This window comes from Anthonomus grandis, chromosome 5 (genome assembly GCF_022605725.1).
Source record: "Anthonomus grandis grandis chromosome 5, icAntGran1.3, whole genome shotgun sequence".
Taxonomy (NCBI): domain Eukaryota; kingdom Metazoa; phylum Arthropoda; class Insecta; order Coleoptera; family Curculionidae; genus Anthonomus; species Anthonomus grandis.
The window spans coordinates 30636865-30651234 of NC_065550.1; the positions used below are offsets into that span (position 1 = coordinate 30636865).

Consider the following 14370-nt stretch of genomic DNA (forward strand, 5'->3'; position numbering starts at 1 on the left):
TTGATGCCCATTTTTGGCCTCAAAAACGGACGTCGAAAACGACTTTTTCAGGATTTTCAAAGTGCTCTCATTCCCTTAGTTCTGCTCGGATCCTGTTATAACCCGGTGTTTTCGTAATCTAAATGGTTAGATTAAGACCCCGGTATACTTAGTTTGATTTCAAAAAAAATCAATTTTTGTGAAAAAATTCGATACGGGGGGGTATACCCGAAAAACGAAAAAACCCATACTTTGAAGGTCGATATCTCCGCTTCTATGAGAGCTATCGGAAAAATTCTAACGGTTTTGTCTTAGTTTCGTCATTCTGAATCCAACGAGACCATCCGCAAGATCGTAGCTTTTACGATAGCCGAGATATGGCATTTTTGATGCCAATTTTTGGCCCCAAAAACGGACGTCGAAAACGACTTTTTCAGGATTTTCAAAGTGTTCTCATTCCCTTAGTTCTGCTCGGATCCTGTTATAACCCGGTGTTTTTGTTATCTAGATGATCAGAATAAGACGCTGGTATACTTAGTTTGATTTCGAAAAAAATCAATTTTTGGTGAAAAAAATCGATACGGGGGGGTATACCCGAAAAATGAAAAAAACCCAAACTTTGAAGGTCGATATCTCGGCTTCTGTGGGAGCTATCGGGAAAATTCCAACGGTTTTGTCTTAGTTTTGTCATTCTGAATCCAACGAAACCATCCGCAAAATCGTAGCTTTTACGATAGCCGAGATATGGCATTTTTGATGCCCATTTTTGGCCCCAAAAACGGACGTCGAAAACGACTTTTTCAAGATTTTCAAAGTGCTCTCATTCCCTTAGTTCTGCTCGGATCCTGTTATAACCCGGTGTTTTCGTAATCTAGATGATTAGATTAAGACGCTGGTATACTTAGTTTGATTTCGAAAAAAATCAATTTTTGGTGAAAAAATTCGATACGGGGGGGTATACCCGAAAAATGAAAAATTCCAAACTTTGAAGGTCGATATCTCCGCTTCTATGAGAGCTATCGGGAAAATTCCAACATTTTTGTCTTAGTTTTGTCATTCTGAATCCAACAAGACCATCCGCAAGATCGTAGCTTTTACGATAGCTGAGATATGGCATTTTTGATGCCCATTTTTGGCCTCAAAAACGGACGTCGAAAACGACTTTTTCAAGATTTTCAAAGTGTTCTCATTCCCTTAGTTCTGCTCGGATCCTGTTATAACCCGGTGTTTTTGTTATCTAGATGATCAGAATAAGACGCTGGTATACTTAGTTTGATTTCGAAAAAAATCAATTTTTGGTGAAAAAATTCGATACGGGGGGGTATACCCGAAAAATGAAAAATTCCAAACTTTGAAGGTCGATATCTCGGCTTCTGTGGGAGCTATCGGGAAAATTCCAACGGTTTTGTCTTAGTTTCGTCATTCTGAATCCAACGAAACCATCCGCAAGATCGTAGCTTTTACGATAGCCGAGATATGGCATTTTTGATGCCCATTTTTGGCCTCAAAAACGGACGTCGAAAACGACTTTTTCAGGATTTTCAAAGTGCTCTCATTCCCTTAGTTCTGCTCGGATCCTGTTATAACCCGGTGTTTTCGTAATCTAAATGGTTAGATTAAGACCCCGGTATACTTAGTTTGATTTCAAAAAAAATCAATTTTTGTGAAAAAATTCGATACGGGGGGGTATACCCGAAAAACGAAAAAACCCATACTTTGAAGGTCGATATCTCCGCTTCTATGAGAGCTATCGGAAAAATTCTAACGGTTTTGTCTTAGTTTCGTCATTCTGAATCCAACGAGACCATCCGCAAGATCGTAGCTTTTACGATAGCCGAGATATGGCATTTTTGATGCCCATTTTTGGCCCCAAAAACGGACGTCGAAAACGACTTTTTCAAGATTTTCAAAGTGCTCTCATTCCCTTAGTTCTGCTCGGATCCTGTTATAACCCGGTGTTTTCGTAATCTAGATGATTAGATTAAGACGCTGGTATACTTAGTTTGATTTCGAAAAAAATCAATTTTTGGTGAAAAAATTCGATACGGGGGGGTATACCCGAAAAATGAAAAATTCCAAACTTTGAAGGTCGATATCTCCGCTTCTATGAGAGCTATCGGGAAAATTCCAACGGTTTTGTCTTAGTTTTGTCATTCTGAATCCAACAAGACCATCCGCAAGATCGTAGCTTTTACGATAGCCGAGATATGGCATTTTTGATGCCCATTTTTGGCCTCAAAAACGGACGTCGAAAACGACTTTTTCAGGATTTTCAAAGTGCTCTCATTCCCTTAGTTCTGCTCGGATCCTGTTATAACCCGGTGTTTTTGTTATCTAGATGATCAGAATAAGACGCTGGTATACTTAGTTTGATTTCAAAAAAAATCAATTTTTGGTGAAAAAAATCGATACGGGGGGGTATACCCGAAAAATGAAAAAACCCAAACTTTGAAGGTCGATATCTCCGCTTCTATGAGAGCTATCGGGAAAATTCCAACGGTTTTGTCTTAGTTTTGTCATTCTGAATCCAACAAGACCATCCGCAAGATCGTAGCTTTTACGATAGCCGAGATATGGCATTTTTGATGCCCATTTTTGGCCTCAAAAACGGACGTCGAAAACGACTTTTTCAGGATTTTCAAAGTGCTCTCATTCCCTTAGTTCTGCTCGGATCCTGTTATAACCCGGTGTTTTTGTTATCTAGATGATCAGAATAAGACGCTGGTATACTTAGTTTGATTTCAAAAAAAATCAATTTTTGGTGAAAAAAATCGATACGGGGGGGTATACCCGAAAAATGAAAAAACCCAAACTTTGAAGGTCGATATCTCGGCTTCTGTGAGAGCTATCGGGAAAATTCCAACGGTTTTGTCTTAGTTTCAACATTCTGAATCCAACGAGACCATCCGCAAGATCGTAGCTTTTACGATAGCCGAGATATGGCATTTTTGATGCCCATTTTTGGCCTCAAAAACGGACGTCGAAAACGACTTTTTCAGGATTTTCAAAGTGCTCTCATTCCCTTAGTTCTGCTCGGATCCTGTTATAACCCGGTGTTTTTGTTATCTAGATGATCAGAATAAGACGCTGGTATACTTAGTTTGATTTCGAAAAAAATCAATTTTTGGTGAAAAAAATCGATACGGGGGGGTATACCCGAAAAATGAAAAAACCCAAACTTTGAAGGTCGATATCTCGGCTTCTGTGGGAGCTATCGGGAAAATTCCAACGGTTTTGTCTTAGTTTTGTCATTCTGAATCCAACGAAACCATCCGCAAAATCGTAGCTTTTACGATAGCCGAGATATGGCATTTTTGATGCCCATTTTTGGCCCCAAAAACGGACGTCGAAAACGACTTTTTCAAGATTTTCAAAGTGCTCTCATTCCCTTAGTTCTGCTCGGATCCTGTTATAACCCGGTGTTTTCGTAATCTAGATGATTAGATTAAGACGCTGGTATACTTAGTTTGATTTCGAAAAAAATCAATTTTTGGTGAAAAAATTCGATACGGGGGGGTATACCCGAAAAATGAAAAATTCCAAACTTTGAAGGTCGATATCTCCGCTTCTATGAGAGCTATCGGGAAAATTCCAACGGTTTTGTCTTAGTTTTGTCATTCTGAATCCAACAAGACCATCCGCAAGATCGTAGCTTTTACGATAGCTGAGATATGGCATTTTTGATGCCCATTTTTGGCCCCAAAAACGGACGTCGAAAACGACTTTTTCAGGATTTTCAAAGTGTTCTCATTCCCTTAGTTCTGCTCGGATCCTGTTATAACCCGGTGTTTTTGTTATCTAGATGATCAGAATAAGACGCTGGTATACTTAGTTTGATTTCGAAAAAAATCAATTTTTGGTGAAAAAAATCGATACGGGGGGGTATACCCGAAAAATGAAAAAACCCAAACTTTGAAGGTCGATATCTCGGCTTCTGTGGGAGCTATCAGGAAAATTCCAACGGTTTTGTCTTAGTTTCGTCATTCTGAATCCAACGAAACCATCCGCAAAATCGTAGCTTTCACGATAGCCGAGATATGGCATTTTTGATGCCCATTTTTGGCCCCAAAAACGGACGTCGAAAACGACTTTTTCAAGATTTTCAAAGTGCTCTCATTCCCTTAGTTCTGCTCGGATCCTGTTATAACCCGGTGTTTTCGTAATCTAGATGATTAGATTAAGACGCTGGTATACTTAGTTTGATTTCGAAAAAAATCAATTTTTGGTGAAAAAATTCGATACGGGGGGGTATACCCGAAAAATGAAAAATTCCAAACTTTGAAGGTCGATATCTCGGCTTCTGTGGGAGCTATCGGAAAAATTCCAACGGTTTTGTCTTAGTTTCGTCATTCTGAATCCAACGAGACCATCCGCAAGATCGTAGCTTTTACGATAGCCGAGATATGGCATTTTTGATGCCCATTTTTGGCCCCAAAAACGGACGTCGAAAACGACTTTTTCAGGATTTTCAAAGTGTTCTCATTCCCTTAGTTCTGCTCGGATCCTGTTATAACCCGGTGTTTTTGTTATCTAGATGATCAGAATAAGACGCTGGTATACTTAGTTTGATTTCGAAAAAAATCAATTTTTGGTGAAAAAAATCGATACGGGGGGGTATACCCGAAATATGAAAAAACCCAAACTTTGAAGGTCGATATCTCGGCTTCTGTGGGAGCTATCGGGAAAATTCCAACGGTTTTGTCTTAGTTTCGTCATTCTGAATCCAACGAAACCATCCGCAAGATCGTAGCTTTTATGATAGCCGAGATATGGCATTTTTGATGCCCATTTTTGGCCTCAAAAACGGACGTCGAAAACGACTTTTTCAGGATTTACAAAGTGCTCTCATTCCCTTAGTTCTGCTCGGATCCTGTTATAACCCGGTGTTTTCGTAATCTAGATGGTTAGATTAAGACGCTGGTATACTTAGTTTGATTTCGAAAAAAATCAATTTTTGGTGAAAAAATTCTATACGGGGGGGTATACCCGAAAAATGAAAAATTCCAAACTTTGAAGGTCGATATCTCCGCTTCTATGAGAGCTATCGGGAAAATTCCAACGGTTTTTCTCTTAGTTTCGTCATTCTGAATCCAACAAGACCATCCGCAAGATCGTAGCTTTTACGATAGCTGAGATATGGCATTTTTGATGCCCATTTTTGGCCTCAAAAACGGACGTCGAAAACGACTTTTTCAGGATTTTCAAAGTGCTCTCATTTCCTTAGTTCCGCTCGGATTCTATTATAACCCGGTGTTTTCGTAATCTAGGTGACCCAAATAAGACGCTGGTATACTTAGTTTGATTTCGAAAAAAATTAATTTTTGGTGAAAAAATCGATACGGGGGGGTATACCCGAAAAATGAAAAAACCCATAATTTGAAGGTCAATATCTTGGCTTCTGTGGGAGCTATCGGGAAAATTCCAACGGTTTTGTCTTAGTTTTGTCATTCTGAATCCAACAAGACCATCCGCAAGATCGTAGCTTTTACGATAGCCGAGATATGGCATTTTTGATGCCCATTTTTGGCCTCAAAAACGGACGTCGAAAACGACTTTTTCAGGATTTTCAAAGTGCTCTCATTCCCTTAGTTCTGCTCGGATTGTGTTATAACCCGGTGTTTTCGTAATTTAGATGATCAGAATAAGACGCTGGTATACTTAACCTTAACCTGTTGTACACAATTCTTTCTGTATTTCCTGTAAGTGGGTGACTGTTGGAAATAAAAGCCTTATTATTATTATCAAGTTTTGGGCTAAGGTAAGTTAGGAATGTTAGGATCAACCTGAACTGTATCTGGTAGAATGTTTTACAGACCCTTAAGCGATAACCTGCACATGATGCGATTTGAAAAAGATTGAAAATTTATGAAAGAAACACACCCGGCAACAAAATCCGATCAGCCAAAGTGAAAACGACTCTCGTCTCGTCTGGCTGGCTGCCATAGTTTTTTAAACCCAGTAACCTTGCTGATGCTGCTCCCATCGGCATTAATAAAATTCTTCATCATGACAATTTGTCTGCTGGTAGTCAAGAGTATAGAACCGCCGCCGGTGCAAAATCCTTCAATGGCAAAATTAGAAGCTTAAGAAGGAATCTGTTTATTCGTATTTTGCGAGTAAAGTTTCGATACGATCGTATCGGCCATATGGCGGGGCCCTCGGAGGAAATGCATGCAGCAGCCAGCAAAAGAGGAAGTCGTAGCCGCCATTTTTTTTTTGTTCGCGTATGTGTTCACATACATACATTTTCTTATGGTATTAAGGAAGCCCCGCGAAATGTGGTCGACAATAAAGGAGCTGATGGTTGAATGGGGCCCTTTTTGTGCAATTATATTTTAATTTCCTGTCGTCGCGGCCGCCGTTGTCGTACCACATCAATAATGTGTATAATATATTTTTTCACGTTATTACATTTGTTTTTCTCTTAATCTAATTGAGAGTAGTTATTTTTATTATATTATAGTTCATCTATAATACCTAAGTCCGAAGACCATAGGTTCGGACATATTCTCTTTTACATCCACAAACATCTACCAATATAATGAAAAATAAAACAACAACCAATAAGAGTAAAATATCAATTAGTAAATATACATTTGCCTAACACAGGTATGTACAGGGTCTCTCCCTATATTAGACCCTCTCTATAATATAAAATTTTTGAAGCCGTTGTCAAAATTTGTTTCTTTTAGAAATGTCAAATTTTGACAGATGATCAGTTTTTTCTTACACCCTATATATGACTTCATAGTTAAAAAGAGGCGAATTTTCTGATTTCAAATATACATATATAGTTTAGCTAATTTTAATTAAGTTGTGGTGGTGAATAATTGTCGTATATCAAATACTTTGCAATCCTGATCAATTTGATTACCAGAATAAGTAAATACTTTGTATAACCTCGTGTGGTCTTATACTTTTATAATACGTTAGTTTCCACCCCGACCACTTATTCCATACTCAATATGTGAGCTTACTGGACCATACTGTGATAAATATTACGAGTTGTTACAATAACTATTTAGTGTATCGTAGGGACCGAAATCTCGAGACTCTTGGAGTCAAAAGAGGAGGTGGAGTTCTTGTTGCTGTTAGACATGACTTGGCATCTGTCAGGGTTGATTTGAAGGACTTGGAGGTCATACTACCATCTATGGATATTGTGCGTTGCAGGGTGTCTGTAAACAAGACAAGTGTTTATATTTTTGTTATATATATACCACCAAACTCGCCTTTAGAAAATTACTTGTCTCTCTTTGATTATCTTTCCTCTTTTTGGGGCAATTCAGAACCAAAATATTTTGTTGTTGGGGGATTTTAATATGAGGTTTATACAGGATAATGTTTATGATTGTAACACTAAACTTGCTGGCCTAAGGGATTTTATGGCGTTTTTGAATCTCTCTCAATTTAACAATGCCCTTAACTGCAACAATAATTTGCTTAATCTAGTTCTCTCCAACTTCCAGTGTTCTGTGGATAGGGACGACCAAACCCTTGTCACTGAGGATGCATATCACCCTGCTATTAATATCTTGTTAAATCTTGTCAAATTCGAGAGTGTTACAGATTTCCCCTCCAACAATGAGAGTCCTAAGTATAATTTTCGGAGGGCTAATTTTCCCTATCTTTATTGTGGATTGGACTTTTATACGCACCCAGTCAGATGTTAATGAGGTAGTTAAAACCTTTTATGACAAAATCCATGAAATTTTTTGTCTAGCTGTTCCTCGTTTTCGACCCTCTAATAGTAAATACTCATATCCTGTGTGGTACACTCATGAAATTAGGAAATTATTAAAATTAAAGTCTAGGCTACCTAGGAGATGGCTTCATACACGGTGCTCTGCTGCTTATGAGGATTTTAGAGCTGCTAGGAGGGTAGTAAAAACAAAAATGGATATTGCTTATCACGAGTATATATCCAGGACTGAGTCAGCTATTCGGAGTGATCCAAAGCAATTCTGGAGGTTCATTCACCTTAAACGAAACAACTCTCGCATTCCAGGTTCTATGAGCTATAAAGATACCACTGTTGTGGGTCCTAAAAGTATTGTAAATGCTTTTTCTGATTTTTTCAGGAGCGTTTATGTTGAGTCCTCTATTGCTCAGCCCAAAGAATCTGATACATATGGTTCAGACAACATTTTGGTCCAATCTTTTGTTGAGGCAGATGTAAGAAAAGCTTTACAGAAGTTAAGAAACAAAGAAACTGCGGGTCCTGACCAAATACCTTCATTTCTTTTGCGTGACTGTGCATCGGCCCTGGCTGTACCACTTTTACAAATCTTCAACTTATCACTCAATACCAATACATTTCCGGAAGAATGGAAAAAGGCTAAAATATGTCCAGTGTTTAAGAGTGGCGACCATGGCAGAATAGAGAACTACAGACCGGTGTCAATTCTCTCTAATTTTTCGAAGGTCTTTGAGATATGTGTGCACGATAAATTGTCTCCTCAAATTAAGCACATAATTACAGAAAAGCAGCATGGTTTCTTTCAGAAAAGATCTACTGTCACTAATATGGCTTGTTTCTTGGAAACAGCATATCTAGCTATAAATCAGAAAAGCCAGTTGGATGTGCTGTACACAGACTTCTCGAAGGCTTTTGATCGGCTGGATCACGGAAGCTGGCTTTGGCTGGATTTCATCCTTGTCTGGTGGAGTTCTTCATCTCATATCTGACTGGCAGGCTTCAGTATGTTGAATTTAATGGTTTTGGGTCTGAGTATTACGTGGCTTCGAGAGGTGGGCCCCAAGGCAGTAACCTTGCCCCAATGCTGTTCAATCTATTTATTAATGATTTAGTTGATTGTATGGAGAGTTCCTGTCTTTTATTCGCTGATGATCTGAAGTTGTTTCGTATCATTCGTACTATGCTGGACTGCCTGAAGCTGCAAGAGGACATGAATAGGGTCTTTGAATGGTGTGAAAGAAATAAACTACCCCTAAACTGTGACAAATGTAAAAAAATGACAATTTCCATTCTTCATGAAGAGATTCTATACCCATATATATTGAGTGGTTCTCAGTTGCTAGACTGTTCTTCAGTGAAGGATTTGGGCATTGAAGTAGATAAGAGGCTCACATTCAACCAGCATGTAGCACAGGTCACTGGTTCAGCCTTAAAATCCCTCGGGTTTATAGTAAGGTCCACTTCTCAATTTAAGAATATATCCAGCTTGACTGTATTGTACAATTCATTAGTAAAGTCTAAATTAATGTATGGCTCTATGTTGTGGTTCCCCATCTATGATGTTCATGTTAACAGACTGGAGTATGTACAGCGCAGCTTCTTAAAGTTACTTTCTGTTAAGTTGGATGGAGTATATCCAGTAAGAGGTGTGGAACAGGAGTACCTGCTGAATAGATTCAACTATTTGTCACTAAAGCAAAATACTATTCTCTCTAGTCAAATATTTTTATATAAACTTTGCAATAATAAAATTGATTGTTCTGAGCTCTTAGAGAGGCTACCTCTATTTGTTCCTCCTACCAATACAAGGAGGCACCATATATATTTTATCCCTCTCTTAACTTAACAAATATGTCCAGCAAAGCTCCACTGTGCCGTGCTTGTACATGGTATAATCAGATGAATGCTATAGATGTCGACATCTTGAGCAGCACTGAATGTGTTTTTAAAAAAAGGATGTGTTCCTCTCTTAATTTGAATGATACTTGATTATTTTTCTGTGATTGTATCATTTGGTTAGTGTGTATTATGTTCTTACAATTATGCTATTGTTCTAAATTTTGTCATCACTCTATATTGGATCTTATATTATTTTTTGTACTACTTATTTAAGGTGCTTATAACTTGTACTGTTTTAATTTTAATTATTTCGATTGTCTTGTAATTGGGAATTTTCCTGTTGGATAATAAACTATTTGAGTTCTGGAAGTTGATTTTTTTTATTTTCTAATTGTGTGTAAATTATGCTTATTTTTTTATAGTACTGCTTATGACGAGTCAACATTTTTTCTAAATGGATTGGTAAACCGGCATAACTGTGATTACTGAGATAATGAAAATCCACATCTTTTTCGAGAGAGTTATACTAGGTATTCTGAAAAAATTAATGTATGGGTAGAAATTTATCGTAACGGAATCATTGAGCTATTTTTTGAAGAAAATTTATTTAGACCTCCTCGAAAATACAATATAAATATATATAATAAATGTTGTGAAATTGTTCTAAAACAATGATATTATTATTAAATTTCAAAACCGCTTATTTGTAACCAGGTATTGTGGTGAAATGGCTTAAGCAGTTTAAGTTTGTAGAGTATATGACATTATAAAAAAAGATGTCGGGTGCCTTGAAAGTGTAAATCACTTTTTTCAGTTATGAATTAAAACGTTTTGAGCTGTCTCTTGTGGCTTTAATTAAGACCCCAATTTCCCAGCAAACACAGTGGTTCAACAGAAATGATTAAATTGTCTATTTTTTGAACACCTTCTTACACCCCTTCTGTTTATAGGGTCTATAAACTTACATTTTTTATACCTCGTTGGATGGTTGAAATTTGTTTAATAACCTGAAATTTATAAAACTTACGCTCGACTGCCTGGAATAATAAAATGATGCTTTAAAAAATTGTAGTTCTGTAGTAATTGTACTAAAATAGTCTGAGATTAAAAAACAAATCAAAGGTTAAGTACCTAGAAATAGATAAATGTATGATGACCTAACTGCCCGAAATTAATTTTAAAAAATATATTTAGCTCATTTGCCTGGAATAAAAAAATCATATTTTGACTGCCTGAAAAAAATAAATTAATTTATGATATAAATTGAAATTTGAATAAATTGATAATTCACCACTGAAAGAAATGGCTCGGCGGAAAGAGATTTGACTCCAACGATGAAATCATCTCTCAAACAAATTCCTATTTTGATGACCTCGACAAATCATATTTTTCCGAAGGGATAAAAAAATTGGAGAAACGTTGGACTGAAGTGTATAGAACTCAAAGGAGACTATGTTGAAAAATAAAATAACTTGTCTTTTATCTAAAAAGTCACGGACTTATTGACCCGCCCTCGTATATCACACTATACAGGGTGAGTTTTTTAAAGTGATACAATGCGATATGTCAAAAACGGCTGCAAATTTTTTTTTGACATTTTGGTGACATTTCAAGTATACCGGGGGGCACTTTTTGTGATATTTTTGACATTTGTCCCTTCACCCCCCTAAGAGGGGGGAAGGGTCACTTCCTTATTTTAAATGGAATGACGTGTTTTTTATTCTTAAATACGAATCTACATAAAATATGAAGTCTGTTTACAAAAAAATTTTAAAATTGCTCTGCTGGTTACGGAATTATGATCAAAAATGTTTTGATTAAATTTAAAAATAATTCGAATATTCTACTACAATAAAAACAAATTATTTCCTACTTTTTAACTATTTATCGTCTATGTATTATGCCTAAGGAGCTCTTCGAAGTGACCGCCTTCGACTTCCAAACACTTTCTTATCCTTTCTTGACATGAGTTTCGTACCCGCTGTAACATTTCTGGTGTCACTAATGAACAAGCAAAACGAATCCTGTTCTTCATGTCCTCTGGAGTTGTAGGTGCACTAGCCATTACTTTGTCTTTTATAAATCTCCATAAAAAAAAGTCAAGGGGGGTCAAATCTGGCGAACGAGCAGGCCAGTTGACAGGACCACCTCGACCGATCCACCTGTTTTCAAAAATCTCATTTAAATAAGTACGGGCCTGTATGGCATAATGGGGTGGAGCTCCGTCCTGCTGAAACCATAGGTTAGGACTTAAATTTTGGTTTAGTAGACGAGGTAACTGATTTCTTAAAAAATCTGTGTAGACCTGTCCATTTAAATGACCTTGGAAAAAATGCGGACCAATAACTCTATCCTCGAAAATACCACACCATACGTTCACAGACCAGGGATGTTGATTTGGTACAGTTCTCATCCAGTGAGGATTATTTGCTGCCCAGTAATGCATGTTGTGCCTGTTTACCTTTTAGAAAAACAAACAACCAAAACTTGAATATGTTCTAATTTAAATAAGTTAAATCTTACCTGCCCGCAATTATTAAAAGAAGCCTCATCAGAAAAAATAACGTTTCTCAAAAAATGGTTATTTTCACGCATTTTTGTTAAAATCCAAAAATTAATGCTATTCTCAAAATCATGTCCGTAAAGCTCTTGATGAAGTGTAATGTGGTAAGGATGAAACTTGTACCGGTGCAGAATTGTTATAATTGATGATTGACTACTTCCAGCATCTAAAGCAAGCCGCCTGGTACTGATTTGAGGATCAATAGCTACTGCTCCTAATACAGCAACTGCCTTATTTTCATCTGTCTGCGTTTTAATCCAATTTCGTCGTTTACTTTTTAGACTACCAGTCATACGACTTCTGGTCTCCAGTCTCTTAAAGACCATATGAGATTTTGGAATATCCGGAAACCTCTCGGCCCACACTACTGCAGCCTCCCTATAATTTTTTCTGCACTCCCCCAAAATTAACAACATATCTACTTCTACACCGAAATTCGCTTCAATTTTTTTCTTTTTAAACACAATTTACTTGTTATTAACACGTCAAAATTTTTATGTGACACTGCTTGTTATGTTGCCATGGAAATCCTACTGTTACTATGATTTTCATTTCCATCCATACTAGTAAAATAAACAGTAGGATTTCCATGGCAACCGGCTGTTATTATGGTAAAATATTCTAATTATTTTTAAATTTAATCAAAACATTTTTGATCATAATTCCGTAACCAGCAGAGTAATTTTAAAAATTTTTTGTAAACAGACTTCATATTTTATGTAGATTCGTATTTAAGAATAAAAAACACGTCATTCCATTTAAAATAAGAAAGTGACCCTCCCCCCCTCCTAGGGGGGTGAAGGGACAAATGTCAAAAATATCACAAAAAGTGCCCCCGGGTATACTTGAAATGTCACCAAAATGTCAAAAAAAAATTTGCAGCCGTTTTTGACATATCGCAGTGTAACACTTTAAAAAACTCACCCTGTAGAATAGCCATTAGACATACCAAAGTATGACGTCGATAAAATATTCATTATTCCCAGGCATTTTAGCATACTATTCGTTGATCCGTCAACCGATTTAATTTTTTTTGGCACTCTTGAATAGACATTTTAATGGTGCCTGCTTACAATGATGTCTCACATGCACCAACTTCATAAATATACCTGGACATATGGCCACGATACCCAAAAATGACCACTGCCTGGTGGCCGCCATTTTTGTAGTGGTTGTGTCCTTTTGATGTTGGCCACTCTGAACATTTTCAGTGTTGCCAACAAAAAATATATTAAATAACGGTAATGAAGTTGACGAATGATCTGTCACGAACAAATTAATTTTTTTCATTGACATTGGGATTCTAAAATCACGACTCGACACGATCACTCGATATGACTGATTCTAAATAACATTCTCAATTGTGAGTATAGCGGATTGCCTAGTTTTTGGTGATTTGTAAACGACGCTTGGGTATATCGAGAGGACGCTAGAGTTTCTCTACGAATTCTTGTCTGGATGTGAGTGTAACCAAATATGGTACAAAAAATAGTTATCCAAATAAGAGTACAAAAGAGCCTTCAAGGAAATTTCATCCAAAAAAGAGTCCTGCCGTAGTGGGCCCCGTTTTGTAATCCCTTCCGATATTATTCAGAAGAAACTCCAAACATCACTGTGCTATGACAAACGTCGCGCCGCCATACCAGTGTCGAAAACCCTGTCGACGATCGGCGTCGGGACGCGACTAGCCGGTGACAACCGACGGTACTTTCTACCCGGGGTCCGGGGACCTTCCTCAAAGCGAAAATGTGGCAACACGTACCCCGTATGTAGCTTCGCGAGTTGGACTCGGCAGGACCCTGCCGTGAGACTATTCATCTTATTGTATTTAATGCGTTGAACGGTGGGAGAACAGCGGTAAGAGGTTATTCAAATGTATAAAGCGACATCTACGGTTGGAAAACCATATGTTGATGTGTTGTTGGGTTGCCTATAGACAAACCACTTGTTACGATTAAAACACGCCTTTTTATTTCGATTACGATCGCCCCTCTCGCTAATGGATCCCACGTTGCCGTTGTGAAATAAATATCTTTAAATTAAAATAAACGGATGAAATAGATATTGGAAGATAATCTATTACAATGTTTACACACAACCGTTAATGCGAATTAAGAAAAAACGCATGTGTAGACACCCGTAAACTGTTTTAGCGTGCCTACGTCGCAATATTTTAAAACGTTTTAAATTATGTGGATGATCTCGCTGTAATGCGCATTAAGGTTCCGTGTATACGGGAGAAAATCCAAATTCCAACACGGTTTTTTACTCTTGGATTTTATTGTCGTTG

At 37.4% G+C, this 14370-nt stretch overlaps 1 protein-coding gene across 8 annotated transcripts in view; it reads right to left on the reverse strand.

Annotated features, from left to right (window-relative positions):
- The window catches only part of LOC126736731 (heterogeneous nuclear ribonucleoprotein R), a 155381-nt gene that overhangs the window by 111575 nt on the left and 29436 nt on the right, over window positions 1–14370 (reverse strand). The gene's annotated exons all lie outside the window — the stretch shown is intronic.